Genomic DNA, 17,638 nt, shown 5'->3' with positions numbered 1-17,638 from the left:
GTGGGAACTGCTTTCCTCGAGTCAGACACAGGCAGCCCAGGTCAGCGGTGAGAGACACCTTCCAGCCTGCTGTGCGCCGCCCTGAGCCCCACAAGCACTTGCGTTCACTGCTCGGAACCACAGAGGACGCTCAGACTCTGAGGGGCTGAATTCGTGGGTGAGGGGGAGAGATGACACAGCAATTTCTAGAAGGGCCCGGAGCATCGCCCCTGCCCAGTGCCCTTCCCTGGTCCCGGCCAGATGGTGGCACTGCGGCAGCCTCAGGCTCTTGCAGCGGTCACTGTTCGAGCTGGACGGGTTACAGGGTCCCACAGGCACCCTTTTCAGGAGTCACGGGGTGGACGGTGCTGGGATCCACGTCCCCAGGAGACACAGACACCCACCCCACATCCCTAGCACAGTTACAGGCCTCTGGGCTCCGGGGAGACGGCCTGGAGCAGAGGGCACTGCCTGTATGTAGGTCACAGGAACCCTGGCCGAAGGGGCCCCGAAGAGGAGGTGGCAGAAGGGAAGTGCATCCAGCAGAGGGCAGGGCAGCCGAGAGCAGAGATGGAGACGGAATGCAGGACAGGCACCCTTATGCCACTTTTGTTCCTCAAAGCGCAGGCGAAATGCTTGGGGCTCAGTCTCCCCACATGCTGAACATAGACGCTTACAGCGCCCGGCTCTTGGCGGGCATCCGAGCACCAGGCACAGCCCCTTGACACAGAGCAAGCACCTGAGCAGGGGCACCACACACAGGAGGGAGGGAAGGGGCAGACGGCCTAGGTGCAGCCAGATTTCCGGGCCCTGAGCTCAGCGGGACTGGACCCGCCTGGGCCCGGCACATCCTCTGCCCAGGTAACAGCTGAAACCACAGGAAAATGCCTGACTCCGAACCAAGCAGGACTGAGAGACATGCCCTCCACTCCAACCCTCCCCTTTCCAGTCCCCAAGACCCCCACAAAAGGCCTTGGCTCCCCGAGCCCAGCTCAGCCAGCCCCCAGGGCAGGACGGAGGGGAGTGCAGGGCACACCCCACACTGCCTCTAATCGGGTGCTTTATGAGGATCCCTGTGACAAATCGCTGCATGTCACAGACAGGCCGTGCTGAAACCCAAGCTGCATCACCCGAGGCGGGAACACATGGACCAACGCACTCTTCCCTCCTGCCAGCCAGCGAACAGCCAGGGCGGTCGAGGCTGGGCTGGCAAGGAATCCTCGCTCTTCCTGTACTACGAAAGCTGGCAGCACCGGGGCGGTGGGCAGCATGGAGCCATCGGAGTCCCAAGGTCACCAGAACACAAGCCCTGGAAAAGCCATTCCAGCCCATCAGAGGCAGAGCTGGAGCTGAACATCCCTCTCCTTGCTTCCAGAGCAGGGATCCCAGCCATCCCTACTGTCCCCGGGCTGTGCGCACAGTGCGGTTCATCCCACCCAGGCCACCCACACCCTGCAAGGCACCTCAGGGGCAGCAAAGAAGGGTGGAGTTTCAGGCTCAGAAAGCAGAGGCCCCGGGAGCCAGGTGAGAATGCGCACTGTCTGATCTACACGTGTTTCTCCTCCCCCGGGAATGCAAGTCACCTTAGGTCTGGTGCTGCCAGCAGAAAGGTGGTCGGTGCCTGCTCAGCAGCTTGACCTCAAGACAGCGCTGCAGCGACTTCCGAGAAGTGCAGGCCTGCACCTTGGCGAGAGACGTGGATGCTACAACTTCGATCTTGGGAAGGCTGGAGGGGAAGCGTGACAGCCGGCGTGCAAGGGGCAGGTGGCTGTGTGCTGCATCGATGCGGGCAGAGAGCAACTCCCGCCCCATGCCCAGGACGGCTGCACAGCTGGGTGGCCTGCGGTGATGCCTGTGCTGCCTGTGGACACTGCCCTTATCCCGCCTGGTGACAAAGTGGACTGCAGAACTGAAACCCTAATCTCTACTGACGTGTCCCACAGACATGGGGCTTCAGGAGGGCAGAGGGCTTCTGTCTCGATTTTCTAAGTCTCTCACCCTAAGTGTGTGTATTACTCATAATCAAGGCAACCCCTGGCCATTCCTGGAATCACAGGACTCGTGTTCAGGGATGTGTGTGTTTGGTGTGTACTGTTCATGACAGCATGCTTGGTTCTGAGCCTTTAAACACGGGCAAGGGTGCAGGTGACCACGGGGAGCAGCACTGGGAGGCGGGCTGTCCCCACTCTCCACAGAAGGACTGCTGTCACGTTGTCCAGCAGAAATGAGCTCCCGCAAACACGCACTGGGAAAAGACAAACGAGTTACCTGAGCTTGTATTTTTAACATGAGTAGTTCTTATTCCTAGAGAGAAAAAGAACCAGCTGGGTGTGGTGGTGAGTGAGTGTAATCCCAACACTCTGGGAGGCTGAGGCAGGAGGATCACATGTTGGAGTGCAGCCTGGGTAACTTAGTGGGACCCTCTCTAAACACAAAAAAATTTTTTAAAAGGGGTTGGGATATAGATCAGTGTGAAGGCCCTAGGTTCAATCCCCAGTATTGCAAATAAATAAATAAATAAATAAATAAGGAAAAGAAAATAACCTTACAAGAAATCTGAGTTAATGAAAACGGGAGGTCAATCAGCACATGCATAACAGTAATCACCAGAGAAAAGCAAAGCCGCAGTGAGATCGATCCCCTCACACCCACGAGGATGACGACCTTCAAAAAACAGTGAACACCTGCCGGAGGACGTGGAAAAACTGGCATTCGTATTCACTGTTGGTGGGAGGGGACGCTGAGGCAGCTGCAGAGAAGAGGACAGAGGTGCCTCCAAACGCCCCCAGTGGATGTGACCCCAGGACCGCAGTCCCGCCTCTGACCTGACAGCAGGGTGTAGACTTCCAGACAGCAGGGGGCGCCCAGACATCCACAGAGGCGGTCCCCCCACACAGCGGGTACCTCTCAGTCAAAACCTACCACACCCCACAGCCCAGGCGGGCCTTGAGGTCAGCGGTCACCAAGGGCAAACACTGCGGCGCCCCCTGGAGGACGGGGAGTGGGACGCGGCGGCCAGGCTCGGCAGGGGGCGGAGCTTCAGAACTGCGCCATGAAAAGCTTCTCGGGAAAGTGGGGTTGGGCTAAACACTCCTGAATTCACGCTTAAAATGCTTAAGGTGGCAAAACATCTTTAATCAAACTTAAAAAATTTAAAAAGTAAAAAGATAAACAAGGAGGCCATAGAGCAGGACCCCTTTTTAAACCTAGTTTCTGAAGCCATGCCTCTGTGGCCATATTGGACTCCTTTCCAGTCGAGCCGATGACCCACAAAAGGGATCTAAAGCAATGTTTTAGGAGTCCAAAGGGCTCCTGATCCCCAGAGCCAATAGAGAAAGCAAGGTGGTACCTCAGGCCCTCTGCGGGAGTCCGCGCAGACGGACAGGGAGTTGGAGAAGAACGTCCCGGAGTGTGGCACTGGCCGGGTCCCTCCCTCCTGCAGGTCTGTTATCGGGGTGCAACACAGGCTCAGCCACACCCAAGCTCTGAACACCACCGGGTCAGAAAGGACGGCACAGCCGGGACTGCAGCGGAGGGACTGGTGTTTTCAATCTCGGCGGGGCAGGACCTGAGCAGCCCTGTCCGCCATCCCGGGTGACTCCTTAGCACAAGCAGGCCCCCAAACCCCCTTAAATCCAGGCGAAAAGTCAGGATACCACTGGGGACACGGTCAGGATACACTGGGGACACGGTGTGTCTGCCGGGCCGCCAGGCCTGAAGCAGAGGCGCGTGGGGAAGGACGCGAGAGCAGCCGGGGTATAGCCAAAGGGCTCCGGGGCTCAGGCCAGGAGGAAGCCGGAAGCCCACACGCTTCAAGGGGGACCAGGGTGCCACCGCAGGACCAGCCCGAGGGACGAAGTTCTGGGAGGCCAGCTTAGATCCGTGACACCAGGGCGCCGGGCCGAGTCCAGCAACCAGGCCCACTCTGAGTGTTTGCCGAGTGAACGCACTAACAGGAAGAGTGGGCAGGGTTCCGCGCCACACGACTCCCCGCCACTGCGGCGCGCAGTGCAGAACCCACCAGCACACTCGATAACACGCAACTTTCACGCGTCAGAGAAGCGGGAGCTCAGCGTGCCCCGAAGCCAGCCACGCATCAACACATAAAATCAAAACCACACACAAAGTACGGGAAAAAATTAAAAATCAGATATCCTAAGCAAGGAAAAATACCTAACAAGATCTGCAGATTCAGCAGGACAAGGAGAGAGGGATCAGCACAAAAGTCCTTCTCACAGCAGGGCAAGGGCTGCACACACTAGGAGCACGGTGCACCCTGCTCCCAAGCCCGAGGGAGAAGGTGCTCAGTAAAGGCTGGCAAGCAACCTTTGCGAGGTGCAGGCACGCGAAAGCCAGAGTGGGTGAGGTCACCCCAGATATGCACAGAGGACCCAGAAACGGGGCTGCAACCAGGGCCGAGAGCCTCCAGGGCTCCGTTCCCATGACAAACCAGAACCTGATCCAGAAAGGGGGACACCAAACCAGAACAGAAAAAGTAAAATTCAGGACCGAAAACATTACACACCCGAGGATTTTTATATCGATGAAACTGCAAAACAACAAAACTACCCAACATCATGTTGGCAGAAAACTGGAACACAGGAGGAAAATGGTTGGTGCTAATCCAGAGAAATGACAAGCCACAGGTACACGGGGACCCGTGCCTGAAAACTGAGACAGCAGGGCAGACAAACACACCTGGTGTGCAAAGTGAAACACAGCTCGGTCGAAGCCTCGATTCAGCCAATCCATAGCAGATCCCATGTCCCAGGGGAAGTCCAGCTGCTCTCCCGGGATCCGGGATCCGCGGGATAATCAAAGAAAATTTCAATAAATTCCCAGAAGTAGCAAACTGTGCAGAGCCACACCTGGCCCCAACACAACAATCCTTGAAGTTAAGGAGAAAACAAGAGGGGGAAAATTGAAGTCCCTAGTGTTACAGAGGACACTGGAACAAAACCTAGAACCTCCTCAGAAGTCCAACAGGAAAACATCTCACGGTCCATCTGGCCCTGGGAAGGCAGGGGAAACCCAGTGACCATGCCTCATAGTCCACTGGTGACTCTACCGACCACATGTCTCCCCTGAGTAGAGTTCACACTCCCAAAGAGGAAGATCTGGAACATCCCAGGCATCACTGCCATCCCGAGCTGAGTCCTTGTGTGGGGTGGTCGGGGACTGGGCCAGGGAGGGGTGGGCATCTGCACATGTGGCAGGAGGCCCATGGGACAGAACACAGTGGCATGGCCTGGACTTCGCTCCTGCGCCTCCCTTTCCAGCTCACTCATGTTCCACAACCCTCTGTGTCTTGGTTTCCCTATGTGTGACACAGGGATGGCAAGAGTGCTTGTGCTCCACATGTGTGTCATAAAAATGAAGGGTTTCTAGGCACCATGGTAAAGGCACAGGGTGCTACATGCCAAATACCACGTGAGCACAACCCAGGCCAGGAGGACTTGGGAGGGAGGGAGGGAATACTGGAGCAGGATCCGTCAGCAAAGCGAGGTTATGTGCATTTGTTAATACTTCCACTACCAAGAATAACAGTAGCTTCATTAAGCGGAGCTTCTACCTTCTCTGCCAGACAGACAACATTCGCACCAGTTTACTACCAAGGCTATTTGCCATCCAGAAAAACGACTTTATTTCAGAAGCTTCTGGGACCCTCAGAATTCAAAGGAGATGAGGGAATGAAAATGGTACCCAAGGCTCACACATCCTCAGATGTGGGATGTGACAGCTGCATAGAATTAAAGCCATGAAGCCAGCACCTTGTGTCTCTGACTCCCTCTGTTAACACCCAGCTGAAGTAAGGATGTGCTTCCTGGTGTTTTCAGACAGTCTGTCCATGGGCGCATTCGGTGACATGTGAACAAGACCGTTTACCCCAGTGGCTAAACCTGGGGATTAAATAAGTGGAAGAATCTGGTACAGTGACGGCCTATAGGGTCTTGTTATAATGTAGAGCCAAACTGTCCCCTAAAAGTCTTCATGTGTTGAGGGCAGGAGCTGGTGGAGGGGGATTGGATCACAGAGACTCATCCACTGATGAGTTCATAGCTGGATGTGCTGTCAGGAGCTGGGGCCTGGCTGGAGGTGGTCACTGCAGGTGTGACCGGGAAGGGTATATCTTATTGCCAGGTCCTTTCTGTCTCTCTGCTTGCTGGCTGGCAGGGGTTGAGCAGCTTTCCTCCTCCAAGCCCTCCTGCCATGCCCTTTCTGCCTTGGAGCCAGCCAGCCAACCATGGACTGAACCCTCTGAAACTTCAAGCCAAATAAACCTCTCCTCCTTGAAGCTGTGGGTGTTGGAAACTTCGTCCCAGCAATGGGAAAGTTACTAGTATAGTAGGATTTTACAAGTACTGCCTACTTCTTCCTTTGTCTTCTTTTCTCCCAAGATATTTTAGGTGTGCAGTTTGCTATGTTTCCTTAAAGACAACAGGAGGGGTGAGCAAATGACCACCCAAACCACTCTGTGCCAACTCTCACCCGACAACAACTATTATTTTTGTACATTCCTTCCCAGGCCCTGTTTACAAGCTCTGCGAAGTTGCTAATTTGCAATTCTCAGCAGCACAATGTGAAGGCAAAGGACAGCCACAAACAAGCTGACATATTCAAAGTCACACGCACACAGATTTTCCCATAATGCCTAATTTACAATCATTTTGCTAAGCAGCAAATCTGTGTTTTGTTCTGAAAGTGTCCATCACCTGTTACTCGGCCTTCCCACACAGAGATCCGCATGGGAATCACACTGCTCTCCCCATTTTCCTGCTCAGCAAAATAACCCCCCTTCTTGCCGGGATGATAATCAGCTCCCAATTTAGCAAGTGGCCAACTTCTAGCCAATTTCGCTAGTGACAAACAAATTGGTGTTTATGACATCATTTTCCGTCTTGCCCTCTGAGCCCTGAGGACACAATGGCTAACTCTGGGAGAACTGGGAGGGGTTGGTTTCCTACAGGAGCAGAGGCCGGACTCAGGTTTTCTGGGAAGAGAGGGGTTAGCTGGGTTAACGCAGGTGAAACACAGACGTCTCTCGGGCCAACCGGAAGCCACACCTGGTTAGCAGTTCCTGGTCGTCAGGGACCTGGTCACAATAAAGCCACGGCTGCTGGCCAGCGGGGGGTGGGGGACAGGCAGGTTCCCAGGAGAATCAGGGTGCCACTGCCATGCAGAGGCATGCTGATGCCAGGTCTGCTCTGGGTACCCCTGATGTGGCTGTAACCTGAAAGCCTCCATTCCTCATCAGGGACCGGTGCTTTCTGGGCTACGAAGACTCGGTGGCCTCTGTAATGATCCAGCCGATGGCTCAATTTCTTCCCCAGTGTTGTTTCATGGTAATAAAAGTAACTTTGAAGTACTGTAGAAGGTTTACTCGGGATGATTTTATGGAACTCTTGAGACAGGTCCAGAGAGAGAAGCACACGCACGGGTCACGAAAGCGGGTCATGGGTGGAGGCCCCAGCTCATGCACACAGGTCTCTGGGCTGTGCAAAAGGGACCCATGTGGGGAGGAGGTGTGATGGGTCACCCGGTGGCTGTGGCCAGGTCACCCCTTCCAAGTCACGCTCACTCCTCTAACCAAGTCTTGCAGTGCCCTCAGATAAGGTTCAAAGCTGATCAAAGCCCAGAGGACCTGTCTGACCTGGCCACCTGCCTCTGGCATCCCTTCCCGGGTGTGCCCAGAAAGGGCCAGCCCTGGTCTCCATCCCGGTTCTTTGGACCCACCAAGCCCCCTCCTGGAGCCTGAGCACCCCCAGATCCCCAACTGCCCTGTCACTTTGCGCAGCTTCTCTGGGGCGCCTGCCCTAACTAACCCTGAGGGCGAGAGGACCCTGCCTACCTCCAGGACTGTAGCACCTTCTCCTTCCTTCCAGGAGGAGCCAGGGCTCTGAGGACAGAGGCTGTCCTGGTGGTCTCCCCACTCCTCTGCCCCCAACCAAGTAATGCTGGGTCCAACAGGAAGCAGGGAAGGGGCGGGGAGAACACGAGAGGGGGGGCTCTCAGGCCTGCCCACCCTTACCCAATGAAAGGGGCCTCGCCCTCCCTCGGAGCAAATGAGCAGTACAAGAACCCCAGGGGTCCTGGGCAGGCCCACCTTAGGGGTTTACAAGGCTCCCATAGTGCTGCCTCACGTTACCCTTACCCCGAGGAGGATGACTCACAACACAGCGGGTGCCAAGACCACGCGCGGGAGACAGGCCAAGAAAGATTCCACCCATACATTAGCTTTCCTCGCCTGCCAGGATGAAGGCCCAGGACACCAGACCACAGTCAGAGATCAAACGATGACCTCGACACCAGCAGAAGGCAGTGAGAGCTTCCTCCCCATAACGAGCCCAGAGGTCCCAAAAATCAAGTCTGCGTCGCTCCTGGGGCAAGTGTGACCACTGTCACAGCTGACCACGGACCCAGCTCCCAAATCCCTCGACACTGGATGTGACCCTGAAGCAGCTCAGCCGCCATCCCCGAGGCCGTCTGTGTGTGTGTGTGTGTGTGTGTGTGTGTGTGTGTGTGAATCATCACTCTGCACCTAAGGGGGAGCGGGCCCTGAAGACTCCCAGGACAGCAGCACCTTCTCCCACAGGGTCTGGGTGACAGGGCAGAGGACACAAGGCCACAGTCTCTCAAGGCAGATGGCACCACCTGCCCAGGTGCCCTCCTGAGCAGCCCCGACCCTCCCCAGGGACCCAGTGCGGCTTCTTCGGGACTTGGGGACAACAGAAGACTCGCCCCGAGGGAAACAACACGGCCTGCAGAGGCCTGTCCCTTTGTCTAGGACACAGCTCATTGCAGCGCAGGTTGTGACTGCAAAACAGGAACCATCTCTCCATCAGGACTTGCTAAATGCGCAGGGTGACATCTACACTAAAAATGAGGATGCAAACTTATATTTACTGATGTGAAAATACGCCAAACTATTTTAGATAAAAAGCTCTTCAAAACTTTTTTCTTTTTTGAGACAGAGTCTCACTATGTAGTCCAGGCGGGCCTCAGGCTCCCCCGGCCTCAGCCTCCTGAGGGCTGGGATTACAGGATTACAGGGTTCGACATCATGCCCAGTTCTAAAAGGCTGCTTATCTTAAAAAGCTTAATATTCATTCAACAAACACAATACATGTTGAAAAATTACCGTGTGCCAGGAACACAGTGGAAGGCTAAGGTCTGTGTCTACATGTGAGAATTTCTCAAAATCTCACACAAAAACACGAGCAGCAAGGATATCAGGGTGGGAGGATTTCACAGATTTGAACTTATTCTCCTTTAACATCTTCTCACATTTCTAAAATGAACATGTAATTACTTGATTAAAAAAATATAAGGGACAAACAGTATTTTTTTAATAATCAGATTGGATCTTTACTCAACTGTGGTGAATGCATGGAACAGAAAGCAAACATGCATGACGCTGGGGTTTGTGTTTTAAATTCAAAATTTAAAAAGAGAAATATTGGCCGGGGATGTAGCTCAGTGGCATTGCACCTGCCTCACAAGCGCAAGGTCCTGGGTTCGATCCCCGGTATCAAAAAAGAGAAATATTTAATGATCAAAATTTTTTTCTCTTTCATAAGTCTTTTGTTCCTTTTTTAAAAAATTTTTTATTATATATTTTTTTTGGTACAGAGGATAGAACTCAGGTCCTGGCACTTTCGAGGCAGGCGGAGGAACCACTGAGCTAAATCCCCGGCCCTCTTTCGCTCCTTTGAGTTGTGGTGGGAGCAGCAAGCGATTCCCAGATGGCTCATCTCTCTATGAAGCACTCGTTCTGGGCTCAGGCGCTGCTCGGCCTGGCCCTGCTCAGGGCAGCTCGGCAGGTGGGACCTCTTGCCCTGGAAGTCACAGAGGCCTCCGGGGACGCGGTGGTCCTTCTGGCTGCCAGCCGACGCCGGGCCTTCTCTCCCCTCCAGCTCAGGGCAGTGAACATGCCTACCTTTTAAAGGCTAGACTGCACTTGTACCAAAGCCCCAACTCTGATCAGCTCTGACGGTGAAGCCTCTCTAGCCATGTCACAGCCCAGGTCACAAAAGCTCTCTCTTCAATATTCAGGAGTGAATGACAGTGCGAACACCAGTGCCCAAAGAGGTCATGAGTCGAGTCGCAGTCAAAGAGCTCCGGGCTGATAAGTACGGGCCCAGATCCAACCTGGAGGACAATGATGTAGCCAAGTTCACGGGTGAACAGCGCGGGGACGTGGGAATCTCATCTGACTTCCAACTGCGGAGGCCAGGACTGAACCAGAGGCTGAACCCCGAACACCAAGCAGACGTTTAGGCTGGGAACGCAGGTGAGGGGTTGGAACTCCTGCTCTGTCACATTTGACAGTCCCGAAAATGAAACAGGACAAGAAAAGGCCATGGCGAGGCCACCGGGAAAAAGACTACTCGAAATCGGCCTGTGAACACCTCCTCTCTGCTACTGTCCCTAGCCACGGCTTGGCACAAAACAGGCACCAGGTACTGGGCATAAGAGCACAGGGACAGTCACTTAACTTGCGGCAAGGGTACGCTGCAAGCTGACTCCGGTGTGCGGGTCAGCCTGCTTCCCGTCCGACTGGCTGCAGTCACCTGCAGAAGTGTAGCACTGCCTGACACACACCGCGGGAAAAGCCCGGTGAGTGCAGCAGTCTGAAAGCACAGAGGACTCCTGCGGACAGGACACGGGGTAGTCAGGGGTGTGGCTGGTATGTCTGCACGCCATAACCACCTCCCCTAATGCAACAGGTCCAAAATCACTCATGTCCCAACAACAAATAAGTGACAGTGAGCACTAGTGAATGGTAGGGGCCCACGGCCAAGGACCAGCCCACCAGGGTCGCCTGAGGGCACCCACAGTGGGCACCGCCAGGACAGACCAAGTCCAGAACCCAGCCCTGTGCTCCAAAGCAGCCATCCAGAAGCAGCCCGTTCCTCTCGTGAATGCCTGGAACACAGATTTCTGCAACCATGGGAGCAACACGGATACAACTTGTCCAGGGGTGCGTGGGATAGGACAAGAGGACAGAAGGGGAGAGCAGGCTGCAGCTGGAAGGACAGGGCTGCACTCTCTGCCAGTGCACAAGCCAGCTGCTGAGCTGCGAGGGGCCAGGCCCTGGGCCCGTACTCGGCCTGAATCACTCTTCCACATCCCACCTGCTCCAACCGGTGTCTTTGGTTAGATCTGAACGGGGTACCTTTATTTTCCATTTATGCCAAGAACGCGTACAAATATTTGCGGCCACCTGTCAAGTCAAGGCTGCAACTCTTAGGCTGATTTTAAAATGTTTAAATGCACACAAGGTTAGGGTACTCCATTTACCTATTCATAGCCTGAAGCTATTAAAAATTCAAATCCTTTTACCAAGGAGGACAGCAGAAAATGGCTAAACAAAGGTAGGGCATGACTGCCTGAATTAAAAATTAAATTGCATACAATTCTAGGGATGGCCACTTGACAGCATTTATAAGTAAGCTGATTATTATTCATAAGCCAGAATTCTTAAAGCCAGAGATTACTCTGGTCATACATTGTAAGTTTTAAACTGTCAAGATGTCTACGAAGCAAATATTAGTGTTGTCACCATGTACATGTTAGATGAAGTCACCACCCTGTTTCACTAGGCCGGCCAGCCCCCCCCCACCCCCGTTCTTGCATTCCCTGGCGACACTGCCCCTGAGGGCCTTTGGCCCACCGAGGACACACAGATACTAAAATGCAACTTCTCCCCACGAAGCAACAAGCAAGCCTACAGGGACAGCTCCTGACCTCTGACCTGGGGAGTCAAAGGCATCCCAAGAACTGCATCTCGGGACAGAGGAGCCAGCCCCACAAAGGCTGATGGAAGCCTGTTGCAGATGAGCAACCTGGACAGATATGTGCGAAGTTCTTTAACCAGCTGCTCCCAAAGACCCTCCCGGTCAGGACCTGTGACTGCCCGTCCCTTCCCGGGGTCCCTCGCTCCCATGGCCAGTGCCACACCAGGCCCCCGTGGGCTCCCTACCCTGGCTGGCTCCAGCCTGCCTGTCTTCATGTCTCAAACCGTGGACCTATTCCTGGTATCACACACATCTCTCGCATGGCCTCAGCTCTGAGTTCTTGCTCCTAGAAGCTTCCCACTGCCACATGACAAGGTTCTTACACAGCAAACTCAGAAGTCTCCAGGCCTTCACTGCCCAGAGTTCCCTGCTCGCATGGGCTCGCACCCCACTTCCCCCCCAACTCTCCTGGGTGGCCTCAGGGACACGCAGCACTGTCGCCAGTGTCAGGGTGCCCAGAGGCAGGACGGCCTCTGCGCATCACTCCAAGTCCCCAGCACCCCATTCTCCCATCTCCGCTCACCCCCGCCCCACTGGACCACGCTTCCCCGGATGCTGCCCCTTCCCAGCTCAGCCACCTCAGACCGGCTCTGAGCTGCAGGACAGCCCCCGCCTTGAGCTCGCTGCCTCCACAGAAAGCTCCACATTTTCAAACAATTTTGCTGCTAATGACGATGGAGAAGAAATAACCTACTTATGTGTATAACCAAGCTCAAGGACTCTTACGAAGTCCTTGGCCATGGCCCTTCAGCAGCCAAGTGGCCCCGGAAGCTGCTCGGGCTCCTGGGCTCTGCTTTAACGTGGAGATCCATCAGCTCATCGCCCACCCTTCTGCAGGAGCTCCTCCCTGGCTTCGTCCCACACACTTCTGCCCTTCGCCAAAGCAATGCGAGGCACACTGCCCACCAGCCACAGGGAGAGGACCGCTGAGGTCAGACAGACAACAGGCAGCCGTGGCTCCGCCTGCCTCTCCCGGGAACTGGGCACAAGCTCGGTGCTTGGGTCCCTCTACACAGCTCAGTCCCAACTCTGGGCCTCGGGTCCAGGATCTGCCACGCCCAGCCCCAGCCCCAGCCCCAGCCCCATCGTGCATCAGGGGTGCTCCACTCTGGGTTTCCATGAACACCACCCGGGGGAGCTTTTGCAAACTAGAGACGCTGGGGGCCCACACCCAGAGTCTGTCCAGTTGCGCTGCTCGAGAAAGGGTCTGAGTTTTCCCACCGTTGGACACAATACCTGACAGTCAGACTTAAAGGGGCAGAGAGAGGGTTAATTCAGCACACGGTTTGGGGGGATCCAGTCCATGGTCTGCTGGCTGCAAGGCAGGACCATCACGGTGGAAGCGAATGGTGGAGCAAAGCCGTGGCTCTGGGCAGGCTGGAAGCAGAGCAGGAGGTCAGCACCAGAGAGGATGTGGGAGGGGTCAGGCCTAGGCCCCAAGGTCACGTCTCCCAGACCCACCCAGACACAGCAGGGACACCTCTTCTGATCCACTAGGCCAGGTCGAAAGTTTGTTACCACCACGCCTCTGGGTGAGTTCTGAAGCACTCCACCCTCGCGGCCACAGTAGGTTACTCAGTGACCAAAGCCTTTCTCTGCTCGGCTCTTCCTAGGCACACAAGGCCCAAGCACTGGGCAGGTGACTATTTCATCATCTTGTAAGGGCTGCGGGTGCTCCTGTCGGCTCCCACAGGTTGTTAAATATTTACTGCGGACCCCACTCCCCCTGGCAGCTTGAAATCAGCCGTGGCGGGCGTGTGTACAGCGCAGAGCGTGGCAGACGGTATCACCTGGGCTGTCTCTCCTCCTCGGCAGATTCCCACGGCAGGTTCCCACACCCGAGGCCAGAAATGCTTGTTTAAGACCGGCAGACTTCAGGAGGCTCCTTGAGCCTCAGGTGGAAGACTGAGAATTTGCTACAATCCTGGGAAAGAAAGGATTCTTTCCAACCTGTTCAGGGGAGTTGGGCTCACAGGCATCAGCAGAGGGTTCCCCTGAGACAACCTTTTATTGAGCAGATAAGAATAATCACATTACTGAGATTATTACTATGCCATTTATTTGACTGTAAGGAAGAAGGTGGAACCTTATCTTATATTTACTTAATAGCCTTCCTATAATCTTATTCTAGTGACCTCAGCTGCCCGGAATCCTCTCTTTGCCGTACAAGGACAGACTTCATACCGGATCCTGTCTGAGCCATCCCTACTTCAAAATCACCATCTTCCAAACACACGAAGCCTTACCCTGCAGCCAGGGCGAGGGAATGGGGTGCACCCTGGCTGCCTTCCACCACTAGGCTGAGGAGGCTGCCAGGTATGCAGGGTTTCACCACCCTCAGAGTACAAGTCATTGCACAAGGAGGTACACCCCGCCCTGGCCAGGCCTGCATCTCAGAGCCCCCAGTGCGTGGCTGAGAGCACTGGTGTCTTCAGTCTCAGCACACTGAGTGTGCTCAGGGGCTCTGGACGGGCCAGATCCAGGTCCAAATCCCAGCTCAAGCACACACGGGGCTGAGAATGGAGGAGTTACCTGAATTGCCGCTGCTTCTGGTAAAACGCAACCCAACCCTACAACGTACCTGTGGAGACCAGGAAGTGTGCACACTAGCCCTCCAAAAGCCATTTCCTTTTCTACCCCTCCAGACACCCCAAATGTTGAGCCACATCTGATAGACTCAGCACACCGTCTAACTCCCTCCAAGCCGCATTTGTTTACGGATGGTTTTAGAAGGGACGTGGTCTGGATGGCATCTCACCTTTCCCCGCTTACAGCGCCCACACTGCTCTGTTTCCCCACATGGTGCACCCCCATCCACTAAATGCTGGCTGCTGGCACCCCTTCCTCTAGGAGCTGCTCCCCAGGGCTCAGGTGCCGAGTGACATAACACACGGATGCCCTGAGCAGGCCCAGGCTTCCTGGAGGACACTGAGTGAGTAGCTGGATTGTTCGCTGGGTGTCTTGGGGCTCGGTGAATTACTCTGTCACCCTGTGAAAGGGTAGTGACTGGATGTGGGACTTCTACTGCGCAAGCAGCCAGCCTCGGAAGCCTTGGTGCACACAGGGATGGCCCAGTGCCCCCAGCACTCCTCTTGAAGTGGGGTTATCTGCCAGCTGACCTTTCCGGCTTCCTGGTTGTCAGGCCACCGCGTTGGGACAAAGAAGCTCTGGTGCCCATCTCCAGGGCCCTGGGAACCGTCCCAGGGGCCTGATTCCAATTCTCGGAAGAAGAATCATAACAGAACCCAAGAGTCTGAAAATAACAAAGGAAAGGGAAACCCACAGGGCTGGCTGCTTGCTAGTCAGGGAGCTACTGAGGTACACCCCGAGCCAGGGGTGCAGCCAGCCAGCCTGAGCAGGTGGGCGGCTCCCCAAGGTGGCTCCCAACCTCCCGTGGGCCCAGGGGGAGGGGATACAGCTGCCAGGTGGCTGGGGGAGGAGTTACACCCAGGAGGTCTCCCAGGACCCAGGGACACAAACCCCATTCAGCATTCATCCACAGCTTATTATCAGACTAAGAACCAGCATTAGAATAAGAAGAAAGTCTTTTCAAACAGCCCGGAGGGAAATAATTCGAGGCTGCTGGATTAGCACAGAGCAAAGGAGAGATTCCAGGAAGAGTCCCCTCTCCTCTCAGCACGCAGAAAATCAACAACACAATCTGTATTACCAGACAATGGGCCGGCGAGAGATCTTATCAGCAATTCACTCAGCCCACTTTCGGGTCCTTCCAAACCTATCTGGGCTGCTATCTGCTACTAGACTTGGCCTGGCAAAAAGGGCTGGGAGAGTAACAGTAAAAATGAAACTATGGAAGGGTGGCCCCTGGAAAAAGGACCCTCTGCCCTGGCTCTGGGGAAAGCAGGTTAGACCAAGGGAACAGTGAGACGCCTCTCCTGCAGGGGCTGTGGTACCAGGACTCACCAGGTGGTGAGTGTTCCTATGGACCGTTTTCAAGGGCATTAAACCACCGTGCCTGAACCTCCTCGGGACAGCACAAAATCAAAAAGGCCAGAAGAAGCCTCTCCAAGCCTCTCAGCAGCCGAGCCCCAAGCCAGGCATTGTTCTCCAAGTGAGCAGGAGCCATGCACAGGCCCTAGAAAGCCAGGCCAGTCACTCTGAGGGTTTCTCAGCACCAACCTCCCCCTCCACAGCAGCCCTGTGAGCACCAGGCTCAGGCAGTGGAGCAGGAAGCCGGTGACCCCTTGCTCTAGGGGAAGGGGCTTGTGAGCATAGGCATACACCAGGAACTACTCCCCCAGTGTCCATCTGACACGCCTGGGGTCTGTTTCCTAGGCAGGGTGCACAGGTCAGAGGCAGCTTTTTTTGTTTTATTGGATGCCAGTGTAGAACAGCAAAATGCTCCCCAGCATCTTGAAGTACAGACTCGGTCATCGGGGATGTCAAGCGCCCTGCAAACCACCCATTAATTTTTATGGTGGCCCGGGAAGCAGATGGAAGATCATTACCGTCATTTTTACAAGGCAAGGAACCAAAGCCACAGCGAGGGCAGAGAGGCACCAGGTCTCTCGAACCATGTGCACAATCTCAGGCAGAACCAGCCCCCAGAAGGGACTCGGGGCCGGTAGAGACTGCTGCACGGAGAGCTAGGGCAAACCCCAAACTTCGGAGACAAGCACACTCAGAAGTGCGGGGATGGCAGGGCTGCACACAGGCGGTTCTTTGGTTTCAGCAAGAAAGGCCTTGGCTGTAACGTAAGGCGCGGCAGTGACCCCAGGAATGTAAATATGAAGGGCGGGCAGGATCTACAGGACCGAGGATGGCTCTGCTGGGGTGCGGATTCCCACCTTTCCTGCACACGCTGGTTTGGGAATCAGAACGAAAGTTACCAGAACTTTACTATGACTGATCATCACACAGGACCGATTTGCTGCCCTCACTTGGAAGGAATCGCACGGACAAAATCCAGCACAGTATCCCTTTTCGGGTGTCAGTGACCCGTCAGGCTCCACAACCTTCTCCGCAGCCAGAAAGCCGGGCGGCTCTGGGCAGCCCCCGAACGGTGTCTCCGCGGGCCCCACACTGGGAAGGGCCAGAGCGCCCCCCCACTCACACTCCCGGTCACTCACACTCACACACACGCGAGGGACGGCCAGCCCACCTACACGCAAGCCTCCGGGCTTGCACGGCCAGTCCCGGGCCGGCACCTTCAGCCCCCGTCCACACCACGGCCCCCCGCCAGCACGGCCCGCCCGGGCTGGGAGCCGCGGGATCCGACGCCTCACATCCAGCGGCAGCGGAGAGCAACGCGCCTCGACCCGAGCCGGTCCCCCGCCGGCCGCTGGCGCTGTCACCTCGCGACGGCTAGCCACCGACCGCCGGCCGGGCGCCGGAGTTTCCGCCTCCCGTCCACGAGGGCGCCCGGAGAACTCGGAGTGCGCAGGGCACCAAGTTTCCCGGGAGCCGCGCGCCGGCCCGGTCCCCGCTCCCGCGCCCCGAGGCCCAGGCTGCCGCCGCCCTGAGCCCGGAGGATCCGCGGGGTCCCGGGGCGGCGGGGGGCGCGAGGCTGCCCGAAGCCCCCGCGCCCGCTCCCCGAGCCCAAGCCCGGAGCGGCGATCGCCCACCGGCCGCCCGCTCCGTGGGCCGAGGCGCGAAGGGCACAGGCGCCCGCTGGCCCGGCTCGGGTCCCGCGCGACGCGCCCCGCGCTCCTACCTGGCTCCAATGGCGTCCGCGGGCTCCGGCGGCTCTGTGGTCCGGGGCTCGCCCGGCCGGGGGCGCGCGCGGCTCCGGGAAGCACCGCGGGGCCTGGGACGGAGGTGGCGGCGGCGAGGGGCCGGGTCCGAGGCCAGCGCCCCGCGCGATCGGCCCCCGCCCGCGGGCGGAGGGAGGTGCGGTGCGC

General features: G+C 56.3%; 1 protein-coding gene across 6 annotated transcripts in view; it reads right to left on the bottom strand.

The window, feature by feature from the left end:
* Positions 1-17,615, bottom strand: part of Sh3bp4 (SH3 domain binding protein 4) — a 70,931-nt gene extending 53,316 nt beyond the window's left edge. For 4 of the 6 annotated variants that reach the window (XM_021247425.2, XM_013066944.3, XM_013066943.3 and 1 more), the window contains exon 1: positions 17,452-17,612. The gene's annotated coding sequence lies outside the window, so the exon portion shown is untranslated. Of the gene's footprint in view, positions 1-13,013; positions 17,227-17,451 lie in introns of those variants that run through there. The other 2 variants (XR_015450598.1, XM_087209490.1) reach the window with 2 other exon arrangements.
* Positions 17,616-17,638: the final 23 nt, after the last annotated feature.

Source organism: Heterocephalus glaber, unplaced genomic scaffold, assembly GCF_053883595.1.
Source record: "Heterocephalus glaber isolate CG9 unplaced genomic scaffold, H.glaber_assembly_v1.0 deba00001004, whole genome shotgun sequence".
Lineage (NCBI taxonomy): Eukaryota > Metazoa > Chordata > Mammalia > Rodentia > Bathyergidae > Heterocephalus > Heterocephalus glaber.
The sequence above is the reverse complement of the archived record's forward strand: the minus strand, read 5'-3'. Positions and strand labels throughout refer to the sequence as shown.